This window comes from Vicia villosa, unplaced genomic scaffold, assembly GCF_029867415.1.
Source record: "Vicia villosa cultivar HV-30 ecotype Madison, WI unplaced genomic scaffold, Vvil1.0 ctg.002314F_1_1, whole genome shotgun sequence".
Classification (NCBI taxonomy): Eukaryota; Viridiplantae; Streptophyta; class Magnoliopsida; order Fabales; family Fabaceae; genus Vicia; species Vicia villosa.
The window spans coordinates 292,699-306,283 of NW_026705892.1; positions in this window are offsets into that span (position 1 = coordinate 292,699).

A 13,585-nucleotide genomic window follows, 5' to 3' on the forward strand; every position below is an offset into this window, starting at 1 on the left:
GATGCATTGAAGTTGAAATTTTCAGTAATTTCAGGCTGCTGAGAAAATTGACAGGGCTGATAAACCTCTTCTGGTTGACCATTATATTCAAAGGAATCTCCCCATCCAGTTGGTTGAATATCCTCAATCGCAATCTTGTAACTTTCAGGTGTTGTATATTTCACCATATAATCAAATTTTCCACTTGGTTGTCCCAAGGTGTCCCAGATTTCTGCAGGAACAGGCTCAATTTCTTTGCCTTTGGATTTCTCTGAAGGAGGATGTGGTTCTTCCTGAGATATGTATCCTGAGTCATTGAGATAACATTTCCATTCTTCTTCAGGATCAGGTAGACCTTCTTCGATACATTCTTCGATAAGGACATTAACCTCTTGAGGAATTGGGTTAAGGAATCCTCCACTAATGAATGTTTCTTTGATCGGACGAAGGGTTTCATCCTTCTTGGTGCAGTTTGAGAATGTTGGTGAACATCCGAGACCTGCTCTAGTTTCATTCTTGGTAGGGATCACAACTTGCCCCCAGCCAGTGGTAGTTCCATCTTTCACTACTTTTACCGCCTCTTTGTAAGAAGAGATCGATGCTTTCTTTTTGGAAGATTCGTTTTCTAAAGAGAGACCTTGGAACTGAGTTCCTTCCACATCATCAGCACCAATGAAAGAGAAATTGGATAAATGACTCACCATCAAGGCTTGTTCTCCACTTATTGTTACCAATTTTCCATTTGTTACAAATTTTAACTTTTGATGGAGCGTAGAAGTTACTGCCCCTGCTTCATGGATCCATGGTCGTCCTAACAGACAGCTATAAGCAGCTTGAATGTCGATGACCTGGAAGGTGATTTGAAATGTATGTGGACCAATTGTCATGGGAAGGTTGACTTCGCCGATAACAGATTTTCGCGATCCATCAAATGCTTTGACAACTACACCACTGAACTTCATAGGCATTCCTTGGTAAGACAAACGAGCAAGAGTCGTCTTTGGCATCACATTCAAGGAAGATCCGGTGTCTACCAATACGTTGGACAAAGAGTCTGACTGACAGTTCATAGAAATGTGTAAAGCAAGATTGTGATTTCTACCCTCCTCGGGGAGTTCTTCATCACAGAAGCTTAAATTGTTGCAAGCTGTTATGTTGGCTATTATCCCATCAAAGTGATCAACAGTCACATCATGATCTACAAAAGCCTGATCCAAAACTCTCATAAGGGCTTCCCTGTGGGCTTCAGAATTCAACAGCAATGAAAGTATTGAGATTTTTGAAGGAGTCTGCATAAGCTGATCCACAATCTTATATTCACTTCTTTTGATAAGCTTCAAAATTTCGTCAAAGTCAGGATTCACATTGGTTCCACTAGACTGACCAACATCAGTGTTTGTATTACTGACAGGAGTTTCCACAGGATTTCCTACTGGAACATTGGCAGGATTTTGTCCGGTTGCAGGAGCAACAGGCTGCTTTGAAGGTAGTGGAGTATACACACGTCCACTTCTTGTTACTCGACTCACATCAGCGATGTTCACAACAGATGAAAGAGTAGGTAAAGGAACTTCTTGTCCATTCTTTATCATGGTAGCATTGTAGTTGTATGGAACTGCCTTGTCAGAGTCATAAGGAACAGGTCTAGGTAGACAAATGATCAAAGGAGCAACAGGGACCTTCGGCTTGTTATAGGTAACTTCCAGGCGCTCAGGCATGTTGAAATGAGGAACGATGACGTTAACTGTAGGCATTTCCGAGTTGATATCTGAGACTAAAAGCTCATGCGGATAGCATCCTATCATGTTAACTTCATTTTCATTCCTATTTCTATAGATCTGAATAGTACCATTATCCAACAGTACTTGGAGATCTCTTCTCACAATCGAACATCCGTGAGGATCTACACAACATATGCTACAGGAACCATAGTGATGCTGGCGAAAATTCTGCCCTCGACAGAGAGTAGCGTGCATTTGTACCAAATTGGCTCTTGAGTGATTGATATTATAGACTCGATACGGACCAGGACATCCATACACCATGTTTACAACATGCCCTCCATGATTGGGCAGCGGATTTGCTTGCACATTTGGATTCAAATTTCTGAAAGAGAGGAGATTAGATCTTACCAACCTCTGAACTTCATGTTTCAAAGCTATGCAATGCTCAAGATCATGGCCAGGTGCCCCTTGATGATAAGGGCATGAAACCTCAGCTTTGTACCACCATGGGAGTCTCTCAGGTACTGGTGGTGGTGCTTTAGCTTGAACAAGACCTCTTTCAATCAAAGCAGGGTACAATTCTGTGTAGGTCATTGGAATCGGATCAAACTGTGGAGCTCTTTGTACACGATTCTGATTATTGCTGAACTGCTGAGCCTGTTGTCGAGGCTGTTGTTGTTGAAACTGCGGAGTAAATCCCGGATTCGGTGTTGTATTAACGGCTGGTGCGATAGCAACTACCTGTCGTTGACGATTAACATTTCCTCTTGGCTTCCCTTGGGATACCATGTCAACACTTTGTTCTTTCTTCTTTTGGAAACCACTTCCAAACTTTTTGGTTCCGCTTGAAGATCCACCTTCTTTAGTTAGACGTCCGGTTCGGACTCCTTCTTCTAGACGCATCCCCATGTTTACCATTTCGGTGAAATCACTTGGAGCACTAGCAATCATGCGTTCATAATAAAACGGACTGAGAGTATTCAAGAAGATCTTTGTCATCTCTTTTTCTTTTAACGGTGGATTAATCTGAGCAGCAGTTTCTCTCCATCGTTGGGCATACTCTTTGAAAGTTTCATGGTCTTTCTGAGCCATGGATCGAAGCTGATCTCTGTCCGGAGCCATATCCGAGTTATACTTGTATTGTCGGACAAAGGCCTCACCTAGGTCGTTGAATGTTCGAATATTAGTGCTATCCAAGCCTGTGTACCACTTCAGTGCGGCACCAGTCAAACTGTCTTGAAAGTAATGGATAAGCAACTGATGATTATCTGCATAAGTAGACATCTTCCTGGCATACATCACAAGATGACTTTGTGGGCAAGAACTTCCTTTGTATTTCTCAAAGTCTGGGACCTTGAACTTGGCCGGTATTTGTACACTGGGAACCAAACATAGCTCCTGGGCATTCTTTCCAAACAAATCTTTTCCACGAATAGCTTTGACTTCCAGCTGAATCTTGTTGAACTGCTCTTGGAGATCTCCTACAAGATTACGCTGATTTGTGCTATCACCTTGATCATGATAAATCTCATTGCCATCATAAGGAACAGTGTGAAACGTAGGAGTCGGAACTGTCATAGTGGGCTGAGAAAGTGCCATAGTGACTTGAGAAAAAGTTACCCCCTGATTTGGAGTAAACTGTGAACTTTGTGCAGCAGGCGCTTCAGTTGTAGCTGTTTGAACCCCAGAGAAATTATGGCGAAAACCTGTACCAAAGCTGAAAGGCGTGCCCCAACCTTCTGGCATGGAGAAAGATGGAATACCGAATGCAACTGTAGAAACTGGAGTAGTGACTTCAGATGTTACCGTTGCTTGACTGTTGGGTGGCGGCGGCTGATTTTGTGCGGTCATTAAGGAGTCAACCAGAGTAGTGAGACTTTCCAACTTTTCCTGAAGGGTGGTCACCGTACCACGAAGCTCAATATTCTCTTGTTCAGAGTGTTCCATTACTCTTCTTCTGTTTGAACGAGTATTGTATCTGTGATCTGATTGCGAGCGTGGTCGAGACACTTTGAGACGCGACAGCTTGACGATCTATTGGAGAAAGATCCAAAAGATAAGACTCTATACAGACTCGATATGCAGAATGATGTATGCAAAAAGAAGTTTTATGATTTTTCCAAACATTTTAAAGATTATTTCCTTTGCAAACATTTGAACACAAACTATTCTTTTATTCATTCATTTTTTATTACAATAATGGGAAATGTTACAACATTGGAGCGTAGCTCCTTACAAAAGCAAATGATAAATAAAAAAGCTAAACAATCCTAAGCATCTTCATCAGACGAAGAACCAAATGCATTGTGCAGCTTGAGCTTCATGATTTCTTTCCCATAGCGAGCTTTCAACTCGGCCTTTTCAGCTCTCAGCTTGTCAACCACATTCTTCCAATTGTCAGGTATCGGAGCGTTGCTAGTTGAGCCTTCAAGCTTTTTCTTGCTTTCTTTGATGTATCTTCTGATTGCGGCATCTTTCCGACGGATCTTCTCATCTTTGTTCATGAGCCATCCATCCTGATAATAGAGAGTTTCTTCGTGTTCTTTCACTTGTTTCTTCAACTTTCTATTTTCCACATCAGTTCTTCGAAACTTTTCTTTCCAAGCGTCTTTCTCCATCCTCATCTTGGTCAAAGTGTCTTGGTATTCCTCCATAGCGGGAATGTTGGGTCGTTGAGACACCACAGGGAACATGGGTTTTTCATAATCATAAGGCATTTGAAACTCCCTTGCTCTTCTCTTTACCCAACAGGTGTAGGCGCTCGTAGCGATACAGTTCTTTGTCTCACCTTTTTCTTTCCATCGGATGTCGTACCAGGCTTTCACCATTTTTGTTTTCAACCCCTGAGGATCATTTCCTTCCTGATAAAAGTAACTTTCCACTGTAGGTCCAATGGGTTTAGTTGAATTTGCATACCCGAGTTGTCGTCGGGCTAGGACTGGATTGTAGTTAATTCCTCCTTGTGTACCAATGAGGGGTACGTTGGCGAATTCTCCACAGCTTTCAATGGTTTCTGTACCGCAGCGAGCCAAGGTATACCACTGAATATCATTATTAGTAAGAGACATAAGTCTTTGAGACCATCGCAAACCTTCCCGGTTTTCCGTGAAAATGGGAGACTTAGGTAAGTGTGAAACAATCCATTTAAACAACAGAGGTGCACAACATACAATAATTCCACCACCTTGGTGATTCCTATGATGGACGGAGAAATACATGTCACCAAGCAGAGTCGGAACGGGATTTCCATTCAAAAAGACCTTTATGGCATTGATATCAACGAAGTCGTCGATATTGGGAAACAGAACCAACCCATAGATGAGCAAGGCTAGTACAGCTTCAAAAGCTATCATGCTACCAGTTTCGATGAAATCAAAGGCTTTCTTTATTAGAAACTGTGAAGGCAAACCTGGAAGGTTTCCTTTGGTAGTCCAATTACTCTCTACTTCAGATTTCTTCAAGTGAGTTCCTGTTGCAATGACTGGTGACTTAGGAATGGCTTCCAAACCATTGAAAGGTATTTTGTCAGACACAGGAATACCCAAAAGATTGGCATATTCTTCCAAGGTTGGTACCAACTGATAGTCTGGAAAGGTAAAACACCGGTAGACGGGATCATAAAACTGAACCAGAGTTTTGAGAAGCCCTTCATCAACATGAGTGTTCAAAATAGGCAAAAGCTTTCCATGGCTTTTCCTAAAATAAGAAGGATCTTGTACAAAAGATGCTAACTCTTTCAGTCTTTCCACATTAGGCTCTTTGAAACCGTACCTCTTGGTATGCCTTTTTACCCACTCCATAATCTAATCCTATAATGTTTGCAAATAAAATTCTCTAATTGTTTGGAAAAATCATGTTTTTATGGAAAAAGATTTTTTTTTATTTTTTTATGGATGTATGAATGCATGGATGCATGGATGCCACATATTCAAACATGGTAAAGCAAACATGGTAGCACATACATGGTAATACAGACATGGTAATGGCAACACAAATACATGGTACACACAGGTTCAAAGGTCCAGCGTCACGAGCATGAGGTCAGAGAACCAAGAATGGGATAGTTCTAGTTAATCACCTGCACAACATGTTCTACTGATACGTCAGAGTCTACATTTTTCTTTCGGATATTACCGGCTTTCCACAATTAAACTCATGAGCCAGTAATATTCTCAAGAAAAACTCGTCTAAGTGTGGTTCTCCGCATGACAACTAATCCAAGTCTTCACCTGAATAGTTTCTGCACCACAACCTAATAAGGCCAGGATGGGTTGGGGTTCTACGGTCTCTCAGCTTCTACAGTTCAATGAAAGCAACAATGTCTTCGCAATTAACTCGCTAAACATATATTACAAACAAGGAACCTCCACTGAGCGGAAGGATTCTCACGTGCGCCTGCACATGACTATACCCTCCACCTAATTCTTATGTGTACTTAATCCGGGTTAGGATTTGTCCATAATGTATCACTTGTAACAGAACCCACACAAGTAACAGAACCAAAGAACCAAACAAGAACATAATAAAAATAAAACAAATAGAAATAACCTTTTTTTTTTTTTTTTTTTTTTTTGGAAACAATAAAAAAGATGATCCCCAGTGAAGTCGCCATTTTTCTGTCGCGGGGAAAAATCGTTGTCTTTTTTTTGGGATGAGACACCTGATGCCTTCTTTGGGCTCGAGTGCTCAAAAAATGATTTTTCTTTTGTACGGACCAAACTTTTTATTGTTTCCAAAAGAGGAAAAGGAAAAAAGTTGCAATAACCTTAAAAGTGGGGGAGAGATCTTGGGTAAGAGGGTTGGTTATACGAAGGGAAGGTATTAGCACCCAACGTATCTATAGTACTCTATAGGTTTCTTTGTTTTGTTTATTCCATTCTTGAGAGGTTCTTGTGAAATAGGTGGGACCTAAGGTGTTTGTTTGATTATGCTCGCAAAGATCATCGCGATCCTCTGCATACATATCCCTTAGAGGGAATCAGAGCATCTGTAGCTCGGGATCTACGGGTGCTAAGGTTTGAATGGTTTTTTTTGTTTTATTTTGCTCGCCAAGGATCGACCTTGTGCCTACGTATTCTCAAAGGGATGTTGAGAAAGTCAGAGCAATCGTAGTTCCCACTTATGCTAGTGGAAGCAAAGGAAAAGAGACAAATGTCATCTAAATGTTCGATGTATCTAATCTATATCATCACATACATCTGTTTAATTTTGTTTGAAAATCTTTTCATTATAAGCCCGGGGCCATGCCACTTAGGGTGCTTAGAATGATAAAGATGTTTTTGTTTAACCAGCCTTGTGGCAAAAACTTTTAATGAAGTCAGCTTTGTGACAAAAAGTTTTGATTAATCAGCCAGCCTCGTGGCAAAAGTTTCAATGAAGTCAGCCTTGTGACAAAAAACTTTGATTAATCAGCCAGTATGGTGGCAAAACGGTTTGATTGATTAGCCAGCCTTGTGGCAAAAAGGTTTGATTGATTAGCCAGCCTTGTGGCAAAAAGGAATTTGATTGATTGATTGTTTGTGATGATATAAAAGAGATACTCCTAGCATAGAGATGAAAAATGTCTAATCTCCTAGGGTATTTGATTTGGATATTGGGGATGCTTATAAGAAGCCCGTGGGTCCTTGTACGAAGCCCAAGAGGAGGCTATCCGAGGGTCCTTGCATTGTAAGCCCAAGAGGAGGCTATGGGAGGGACAATCCAGGGTCCTTGCATTGTAAGCCCAAGAGGAGGCTATGGGAGGGTCACTCGTTTGTACAAAGCCCAAGGGGAGGCATGGTATAGTTGGTCTGAGCTCTTAGAGCGATTTCACCGGGAAACCATACTCTATGTCCTAACCTAAACTAGTGGAGATTCTTTGCACGAAGCCCAATAGGAGGCTATGGGGAACCTAGTGTTGTACTAAGTTGAACAAGTATATAACACAATCACAAGTATGAACAAGTACAAACAAATATGCACAAGTACATGAACAAATATGAACAGTTATATGAACAGTTATATATGACAAAGTGTGTGTATATAATGGAGTTTATGAAGGAAATATACCTGTAAGCATGATCCATTTGTATACACAGGGCTCGGGACTCTTACTCGGGGAGAGGTCCACTTGAATTTATTCAAAGCTATGTAAACAGGTATTTACAAAAGGGCTTGGGACTTATACCTACATGGAGGCCCATGGTATTTTTGGGAAGATTTAAAGAAACCTTCATTTTGGTTTGTTATTCAAAGTTAAAAATCAAATTGATCGAGATATGTACAAAACAGTGTGTGTACAATGAAATACCTAATTTCATGTACTAGAATGGGTATGTACAAAAGGGCTTGGGACTTATACCTACGTGGAGGCCCGTGGTATATTTACAAAACATGGTTGATCGTTTTATTTACAGACGCGTCGTTTCGCTTTTGTACAACTGTTTGAAAGTTTGTTTTGAAAGAAGTTTATTCTGTTTGAAGAAAAACTGTACAAAAAAGAAAAGAAATGGGACTTACACTCTCTAATATTCGAGAGGCCCCTGTTTTATTTTCATAAAACAGGGTGGATGGTTTTAAAAAAAAGATGTGAGATTTATTGTTTTAAAAACAGTTTGAAAAGTATTGTTTTGAAAAAGTTTTCTGTACAAAGAAAAACTGTAAAAAGGAAAAAAAGAGTGGGTCTTATACTCTCTAATATTCGAGAGGCCCCACTGTTTTGAAAAACAATGGATGATTTGAAAGCGACTTGATTACTGTTGTGAAAACAGTTGATTGAGTTATAGGCTTACCTCGAAGAGTGAGAAAATGGATTTCTGAGTTTGAGGTGTTACCTTGATCCAGATGTTAAGCATCCTGACCAGCAGAAAAGAATGTCGGATAAGCTCACAGCTTTCAGCATTTTATGATCTTCCAGTAATTGTTCAAGAACTCCTACAGCAAATGGGAGACCAAACAAAACAGAGAACAACAGAGAAATAATCTCGAAGTCCCGGATGAAGTTAGAAAATTCAAATGATATGTGTAACAGTAATCAAAATGAAACTTACACAAAGATTATATGACAATATCAAATTCAAAAGAAAATAATCTGAGAGAAGATATTTTTTGTGTTTTTTTGAATGAAGTTAAGTCAATTAATAATGCTAATTAAACAAATAATTATACAAATAATTAAACTTAACAATAAAAAATAATTCTTTTTATGTCTAAAATTATATTATACAACTATAAACCTAAATATAAAGAGAAAATATTTTTTTGGATTTTTTTATAGGTTGAATAATAATTTAAAAAGCAAATATTCACATGAATACTAATTGATTAACAAAATATTTTAATTATGAAGAAAACTAAAATATTTTTGGTCCAAAAATTAAATTAATATTTTATCAATTTAATAATAAAAGAAAAATAATTTTTTGGGTTTTTTTTGATTGGTTGATATTAATTAATAGTAAATAATCACACAATTACTAATTAATTAACAAAATAAATTAATTATGAAGAAAAATAAAATATTTTCATGTCAAAAATTAATTAAATATTTTATCAACCTAAAAGTGAAATTAAAATGATTTTTGGATTTTTGAAAGTATTTTTAATTAATTATGCAAAGAAAATTAAATTAATTAAGAAAATACTTAAACCAGGATCCTGTGTGGCGAGGCTGAAGGTCTATGGTGGACTGGCGTGTTTCTGAACGTTGGATGAGAGTTTAAATGAGATCTGATGGCTGATGGTTGAGAGAGCACGTGGTATGTACGTGGGACCAAACACACGGAATCCATTCAGTCTTTAAACAAAACGCGCGCGCCATTTTGAATTCAGCCAACGGCGTGGTGACACGCCATCATCCCCAACCTCTGGCCGTCGTTTTAGATGGGCTTTTACCCACGGTCGAACCTTCGTAGCCATAGCACCTGAAATTTCAAAAACGCAAGATAACAACAATAAATCCAAGACAAGGCTAGGGTACGACTTGGTTTTGCCTCCTGAATCCAATGGTGATCTCTTTTTTGGCCAATTCCACCTGTAGCAAAAAGACCTAAAACGAAACCCTAAAAAAACCAAAATGGCATATCTCTGTCCTCGTGACTAAACACAAATTAAACCACCCAGAAACGTTCCATGCATCATAACAAACATAAATATGCAATTGAAATGGATTAAAAACGTGTATAAAAGCAAAATCGAAGTTGAGTTAGAGGTGTGTACACCGTGAGTTCTGAACGATTGTTCTTGAGGTTTTGATGCTTGGAATTGATCTGGTTAGCTTCAGGAATGTTCAAGGATCATGTTGATGCTTTTAAACTTGCTTGAAACCTCCTGAATCATTCTACAGACCTCCACCTGTTTTGACTCCAAACTGAAAACGGCCATGGTGTTTCTCCACATCCAGAAACGTTCCAGGTGTTTGGATCACTTCTAATTGATGTATGGAAAGTGTTTGAAGTGATAGATTTGGACAAGCTCGGGTAAATTTCAAGTTTGGAAGTTTTGGCTCAAACTTTGCAAGTATGGATTTTTTGTGGGCAAACTGACTTTGGCTTGATTTTATGGTGGTTTAAAGTGATGAACAACTTCTAAATGATGTTTAGAAGATGTTTGAATGACACCTTTGGTTAGAACTTGAATGATTTGCAATTTGAGATTCTAACCTCTTTTGAAAACTAAGAAACTTGTAAATGAAGAAAGAATGAGAAAACAAGTTCTTGGACAAGTTTTGGTGTGCTCTTGGATGTGATTTCCATCTCTTATTTATAGGCCACGAAATTGGATCATGAGCCTTGGCAAGTTGAGATTGTAATGATGGTTTTTGGCTTAAGAGATAAAGAGAATATTTTTCATTAAATGCATTAGGTTAAAAATGTTAACCATGGTTAGAAATCTCAAGTGACAATATATTCTCTCCTATCCAATCTTTTATGATAAGAATCTTGCCGTTTGGAGTTGCAAGAGGTCATTGTATGGATTATAGACTATATAGTGTTGAAACTTGGTGAAAATGGTGTGTAACTTTAAGCATAATGACCTCTAATTGCAAAATTCAAAACCATGGCTACACTCCATATTTTTTCATGCTCTTGGACATTTTGGAAAGCTCATATTACATACTTCAAAACCCTAGTTGGAAGTTTCTTCAAGACCTTTAAGGAAATGGGTGAAAAAGATCCATGAACTTTGAAGAAAATGAGATTTCAAGTGAAGTTTTCAAAAAGTACCAACTTTGAAGCTCCATATCTCTTAAATGGTTGATCTTATGGAAAAAATTTATATGTGTCAAAGTTGTTTATTGGATCAAAATCTACAACTTTCATGTTGGAAGTTTTTTTCAGTTTGTAGGTGAAATTTTGAGTTATTCCCTTCCAAAGTTTGGAAAAAACCATGAAAAACACTTAGAAATTTTTCTAAGTATGAAAAGTCAAACTTTTGACTTTTTGATTCTTGATTGATTTTCTTGATTTTCCTTGATCAAATGACTTCTCATATCATATATTGATGATTCAAAACTTCAAAAGTCATGGTTGACCAAAATTCCCCAAAAGTCAATGGTGATCTTGTACAGTTGACCTTTTCAGACGAATCGCGTTTCTGGAGATTTCAAATGAAACAGGCTATCCTCACCAAATGAATAGTATGAATGGATCATATTGAAGCATTAGAGGATATTGAACCATGATTTGAGTTGTGGCACCATGTCCTGATTAAAAAGTCAGTTGCTCAGTGAATTAGGTCAAAAACCCTAATTGTCGACCTGATGAAATTGATGCCTGTAGGTCTTGAATTGAGATGTAATTTCCATTGTATATTGTCATAGGGATTATTTGAGGATGATTGAAACCTTTGATTGACTTCCTGGGGGTTTTTAGGGTTTCCCAAATGTGATCCCTGATTTTAGTCCCTGATAGTTCAAAAAACCCTGATCTGAGGATTTGTCTGATCAATCTTTGTGTAGGAGATGTTCTGAGCCAATGGATTAGGTCAAAATGATGCACTTGGGGTCTTGAGGTCATGTCCCAAGCCATCAGGTCAAATTCTGAGCAAAAGTCAAGAGTATGCTATCTTCAGTCAAAACCCTAATTCAGTCGATTCAAAGCTGTTGAGTTTGTTGAAGTGAATCTCTGAGGACCAAATGTTGATTGTTGATGAAGATAGTTCTTTGGAGATGAAGGGAGAACAAAACCCTAATTGATTGTTACTTGTACTGATGAGTGATTTCTTGATTAAACCCTGCTAAGCACAAGTAGCAAACACAAGCTATGCAATTTGTTAGAGATGCAAATGATGCATATGCAAATGGTATGAGGTGGTATCTTAGGTCAAAAATTGGGGTATGACACAAAGTAGTTTATTTTTTTTTTTAAAGAAAGATATATTTTTAAAATAAAAACAAAATTATTTTATCAAATCTGTTTTACATCAATAAGATATAGTTCAATTTTTCATATATCATCTTAATAGATATTGTATCTTAAATCAAAAATAATTTCAAAAGAAAAATATTAATAACATAAATAATTAAAAAATAACACATTTATCTAGTGTTTGGATTCATACTTTATTTTAAATATATTTACTTATATTTTCTTTAATTATACAAAAAATATGATAATCCTTGAGTTAGCATTAATTATATTCTGGATAGTTGTGCGTATAATTATGAATTGTTTATATAAACATATAATACTATTGCCATTTAATTCATATACTGATTATTAATTATTTAAGCGCATAAATAACTTAAATAATTAAAAAATAACACATTTTTTTCGTGTTACATTTAAGTATATTTACTTATATTATATAGATAAATATATATGGATCAATGATGAATTTGACCCGTTAAAATTTTAGTTTTTTATTTATTTTTATCGTTATAAACACTTCTTCCATAAATATGAAAATATGAAAATAATTGCAAACATAAAAATAGAAAAATTGTGAACAAAATTTTACTATTCAATACTATCCATAATAATTATAATAATGATAAATGACATTAAATAAAAATTAATAATACAATATATGTTTCTAAAAAAACACATCTACACATCTCATTGTATTCTTCCTGTGTAAATATTTTTGCTCACAATCTCAAAATTTAAAAATACTGAAAAAATAGTTACACTTCAAACATTAAATAAAAAATTGATTTTTTCTTAAAATAAAAAAAAATTATTTTTTGTGAAAATTACAAAAGTCGAGTTTTTACGGAAAATAAAAAAGTCGATTTTTTTGAAAATAAAAACGTCGAATTTTTACCAAAAATAAAAAATTCATTTTTTCGAAAATTAAAAAACTCAATTATACTGTATTTTCAAAAAAGAATTGATTTTACTGTATTTTCTTAAAACTCGATTTTACTGTATTTTCAAAAAAACTCGATTTTACTGTATTTTCACAAACCTCGATTTTACTGTATTTTTGGAGAATCTCGATTTAACTGTATTTTCAAAAAAATCGACTATACTGTATTTTTTGGAAAAACTCGATTTTAGTGTAATTTTTTAAAAACTCAATTTTACTGTAGTTTCAAAAAACTTGATTTGATTGTATTTTCGAAAAAAACTCGATTTACAGTAATTTTAGAAAAACTCGATTTTACTATAATTTTGAAAAACTCGATTTTATTGTATTTTCAAAAAAACTCGATTTTACTATATTTTCAAAAACTCAATTTTACTATATTTTCATTAAACTCGATTTTACTGCATTTTTGGAAAAATATATTTAAATCATTTTTCTAAAAACACAGTAAAATCGAGTTTTTTTTGAAAATATAGCGAAATCACATTTTCTGAAAATACAACAAATTTGATTTTTTTTTAAAATAAGGTAAAATCAAGTTTTTTTTGAAAATATAATTAAATTAGGTTTTTGAAAATACACTAAAATCGAGT